Raw genomic sequence first — 5,648 nt, 5'->3', positions numbered from 1 at the left:
GAGAGTAGCGGAATTCCAGAGGAGGAGAAAACAAAGCACAGAACTCATGGCTTTCTCCCCATGATTCCTTAGTCTTGTAGTTAATTTAATTGTTTTTTTCTTTTTCAATTTTTTTCTCTTCTTCTCCTAATTTTTTTTAACTTTTACGCTTTTCTTTTTTAACTTTTTTTTTAAAGATTTTATGTATTTATTTGCCGTCAGATCACAAGTAGGCAGAGAGGCAGGCAGAGAGAGAAGGAGGAGGAAGCAGGCTCCACACCAAGCAGAGAGCCCTATGAGGGGCTCAATCCAGGACCCTGGGATCATGACCTGAGCTGAAGGCAGAGGCTTTAACCCACTGAGTCACCCAGGCGCCCCTTTTTTAACGTTTTTTAACTAGTTTATCTAATATATATATATTTTTCTTTTTAAAACTTTTTCTTTCTTCGTTTTTATTAAATTGCTTCTTTTCTTTCTTTTTTTTTCTCTCTCTCTTTTTTTTCTTTCTGAACCTCTTTTTATCCCCTTTCTCCCCCCTCACGATTTAGGATCTTTTCTTATTTGGTTAAAGCATATTTTCCTGGGGTTCTTGCCACACTTTTAGTATTTTATTGCTCCTTCAAATACTCTTATCTGGACAAAATGACAAGGCGGAAAAATTCACCACAAAAAAAAAAAAAAAAGAAAAAGAAAAAGAAAAAGAGTCAGTACTGAAGGCTAGGGACCTAATCAATACAGACATTGATAATATGTCAGATCCAGAGTTCAGAATGACAATTCTCAAGGTCTAGCCAGGCTCGAAAAAGGCATGGAAGATATTAGAGAAACCCTCTTGGGAGATATAAAAGCATTTCTGGAGAAATAAAAGAAATAAAATCTAACCAAGTTGAAATTAAAAAAAGCTATTAATGAGGTGCAATAAAAAATGGAGACTCTCACTTCTAGGATAAATGAGGCAAAAGAAAGAATTAGCTCTATAGAAGATCAAATGACAGAGAATAAAAAATCTAAGCAAAAGAGGGACAAACAGTTAATGGACCATGAGGGCAGAATTTGAAAGATAAGTGACACCATAAGTCGAAACAACATTAGAATAATTGGGATTCCAGAAGAAGAAGAAAGAGAGAGGGGAGCAGAAGGTATATTGGAGAGAATTATTGGAGAGAATTTCCCCAATATGACAAAGGGAACAAGCATCAAAATCCAGGAGGTGCAGAGAACGCTTCTCAAAACCAATAAGAATAGGTCCACACCCCATCACCTAATAGTAAAATTTACAAGTCTTAGTGACAAAGAGAAAATCCTGAAAGCAGCCCGGGAAAAGAAATCTGTAACATACAATGGTAAAAATATTAGATTGGCAGCAGACTTATCCACAGAGATCTGGCAGGCCAGAAAGAGCTGGCATGATATATTCAGAGCACTAAAGGAGAAAAATATGCAGCCAAGAATACTATACCCAGCTAGGCTATCATTGAAAATAGAAGGAGAGATTAAAAGCTTCCAGGACAAACAACAACTGAAAGAATTTGCAAACACCAAACCAGCTCTACAGGAAATATTGAAAGGGGTTTTCTAAGCAAAGAGAGAGCTACAAGTGGTAGATCAGAAAGGAACAGAGACCATATACAGTAACAGTCACCTTACAGGCAATACAATGGCACTAAATTCATATCTCTCAATAGTTACCCTGAATGTTAATGGGCTAAATGTCCCAATCAAAAGACACAGGGTATCAGAATGGATAAAAAAACAAAACCCATCTATATGTTGCCTCCAAGAAACTAATTTTAAGCCCGAAGACACCTCCATATTTAAAGAGAGGTGGGGGGAAAGAATTTATCATGCTAACGGACATCAGAAGAAAGCAGGAATGGCAATCCTTATACCAGATCAATGAAATTTCAAGCCAAAGACTATAATAAGAGATGAGGGAGGACACTATATCATACTCAAAGGATCTGTCCAACAAGAAGATCTAACAATTTTAAATATCTATGCCCCCAATGTGGGAGCAGCTAACTATATAAACCAATTAACAACAAAATCAAAGAAACACATCAACAATAATACAATAATAGTAGGGGACTTTAACACTCCCCTCACTGAAATGGACAGATCACCAAGCAAAAGATCAACAAGGAAATAAAAACCTTAAAGGACACACTGGACCAGATGGACATCACAGATATATTCAGAATATTTCATCCCAAAGCAACAGAATACATATTTGTCTCCAGTGCACACGGAGCATTCTCCAAAATAGATCACATCCTCAGTCCTAAATAAGGTCTCAGCTGGTATCAAAAGAGTAGGATAATTCCCTGCATATTTTCAGACCACAATGCTCTGAAGCTGGAATTCAATCACAAAAGGAAACATTGAAAGAACCCAAATACATGGAGACTAAACAGTATCCTTCTAAAGAATGAATGGGTCAACCAGGAAATTAAAGAAGAATTGAAAAAATTCATGGAAACAAATGATAATGAAAACAAAACGGCTCAAAATCTGTGGGAAACAACAAAGGCAGTCCTGAGGGAAAAATATATAGTGGTACAAGCCTTTCTCAAGAAACAAAAAAGGTCTCAGGTACACAACCTAACCCTACACCTAAAGAAGCTGGAGAAAAAAAAAAGAAAGAGACCTTAAACCCAGCAGGAGAAGAGAAATCATAAAGATCAGAAGAGAAATCAATTAAATAGAAACCTATATATATATATATATATATATATATATATATATATATAGAACAAATCAATGGAACTAGGAGCTGGTTCTTTGAAAGAATTAATAAGATTGATAAACCCCTGGCCAGACTTATCCAAAAGAAAAGAGAAAGGACCCAAATTAATAAAATCGTGAATGAAAGAGGAGAGATTACAACTAACACCAAAGAAATACCAACAATTATAAGAACATACTATGAGCAACTCTAGGCCAACAAATTTTACAATCTGGAAGAAATGGATGCATTCCTAGAGACATATAAACTACCACAACTAAACCAGGAAGAAATAGAAAGCTTGAATAGATCCATAACCAGTAAGGAGATATAAACAGTCATCAAAAATCTCCAAACAAACAAAAGCCCAGGGCCAGACGGGTTCCCGGGGGAATTCTACCAAACATTTAAAGAAGAACTAATTTCTATTCTCCTGAAACTGTTCCAAAAAATAGAAATGGAAGGAAAAATTCCAAACTCATTTTATGAGGCCAGCATAACCTTGATCCCAAAACCAGACAAGGATCCCATCAAAAAAGATAGCTATAGACCAATATCCTTGATGAACACAGATGCGAAAATTCTCACCAAAATACTAGCCAATAGGATTCAACAGTACATTAAAAGGACTATTCAACCCGACGAAGTGGGATTTATTCCAGGGCTGCAAGGGTGGTTCAACATCCGCAAATCAATCAATGTGATACAACACATTAATAAAAGAAAGAACAAGAACCATATGATACTCTCAATAGATGCTGAAAAAGAATTTGACAAAATACAGCATCCCTTCCTGATCAAAACTCTTCAAAGTGTAGGGATAGAGGGCACATATCTCAATGTTATCAAAACCATCTATGAAAAACCCACTGCAAATATCATTTTCAATGGATAAAAACTGAAAGCTTTTCCGCTAAGGTCAGGAACACGGCAGGGATGTCCATTATCACCACTGCTATTCAACATAGTACTAGAGGCCCTAGCCTCAGCAATCAGACAACAAAAGGAAATTAAAGGCATCCAAATCGGCAAAGAAGAAGTCAAACTATCACTCTTCGCAGATGATATGATTCTATATGTGGAAAATCCAAAAGACTCCACTCCAAAACTGACAGAACTTGTATAGGAATTCATTAAAGTGTCAGGATATAAAATTAATGCATAGAAATCAGTTGCATTTCTCTACACCAACAACAAGACAGAAGAAAGAGATATTAAGGAGTCAATCCCATTTAAAATTGCTTCCAAAACCATAAGATACCTAGGAATAAACTTAACCAAATAGGCAAAGAATCTATACTCAGAAAACTATAAAGTACTCATGAAAGAAATTGAGGGAGACACAATGAAATGGAAAAATGTTAAATGCTCTTGGATTGGAAGAATAAATATTGTGAAAATGTCTATGCTACCTAAAGCAACCTACACATTTAATGCAATTCCTATCAAAGTCCCATCCATCTTTTTCAAAGAAATGGAACAAATAATTCTAAAATGTATATGGAACCAGAAAAGATCTCAAATAGCCAAAGGAATATTGAAAAAGAAAGCCAACGTTGGTGGCATCACAATTCCGGACTTCAAGCTCTATCGCAAAGCTGTCATCATCAAAACAGCATGATACTGGCACAAAAAACAGACACATAGATCAATGGAACAGAATAGAGAGCCCAGAAATAGACCCTCAACTCTATGGTCAACTAATCTTCGACAAAGCAGGAAAGAATGTCCAATGGAAAAAAGACAGCCTCTATAATAAATGCTGTTGGGAAAATTGGACAGCCACATGCAGAAAAATGAAATTGGACCATTTCCTTACACCACACAATAATAGACTCAAAATGGATGGAGGACCTCAATGTGAGAAAAATCCATCAAAATCCTTGAGTAGAACACAGGCAGCAACCTCTTCGACCTCAGCCACAGCAACATCTTCCTAGGAATATCGCCAAAAGCAAGGGAAGCAAGGGCAAAAATGAACTATTGGGATTTTATCAAGATAAAAAGCTTTTACAGAGAAAAGAAAACAGTTAAAAAAAAACACCAAAAGACAACTGACAGAATGGGAGAGGATATTTGCAAGTGACATATCAGATAAAGGGCTAGTGTCCAAAATCTATAAAGGACTTAGCAACCTCAACACCCAAAGAACAAATAATCCAATCAAGAAATGGGCAGAGGACATGAAAAGACATTTCTGCAAAGAAAACATCTAGATGGCCAACAGACACATGAAAAAGTGCTTCATATCACTCGGCATCAGGGAAATACAAATCAAAACCACAATGAGATATCACCTCACACCAGTCAGAATGGCTAAAATTAACAAGTCAGGAAATGACAGATGCTGGCGAAGATGCAGAGAAAGGGGAACCCTCCTACACAGTTGGTGGGAATGCAAGCTGGTGCAACCACTCTGGAAAACAACATGGAGGTTCTTCAAAATGTTGAAAATAGAACTACCCTATGACCCAGCAATAGCACTACTATGTATTTACCCTAAAGATCAAACATAGTCATCCTAAGGGGCACGTGCACCCGAATGTTTATAGCTGCAACGTCTACAATAGCCAAACTATGTAAAGAACCTAGTTGTCCATCAATAGATGAATGGATAAAGAAGAGGTGGTATCTATACACAATTGAATACTATTCAGCCATCAAAAGAAATGAGATCTTGCCATTTGTGATGACGTGAATGGAACTAGAGGGTATCATGCTTAGCGAAATAAGTCAAGCAAAGGAAGACAACTATCATATGATCTCCCTGATATTAGGAAGTGGAGATGCAGCATGGGGGGTTGAGGGGGTAGGAGAAGAATAAATGAAACAAGATGGGATTGGGAGGGAAACAAACCATAAGTGACTCTTAATCTCACAAAATAAACTGAGGGTTGCTGGGGGGAGGGGGTTGGGAGAAGGGGGTGGGGTTATGGGCATTGGG

This window comes from Mustela putorius, unplaced genomic scaffold (genome assembly GCF_011764305.1).
Source record: "Mustela putorius furo isolate JIRA1106 unplaced genomic scaffold, ASM1176430v1.1 tig00003923_pilon_pilon_pilon, whole genome shotgun sequence".
Lineage (NCBI taxonomy): Eukaryota > Metazoa > Chordata > Mammalia > Carnivora > Mustelidae > Mustela > Mustela putorius.
The sequence above is the reverse complement of the archived record's forward strand: the minus strand, read 5'-3'. Positions refer to the sequence as shown.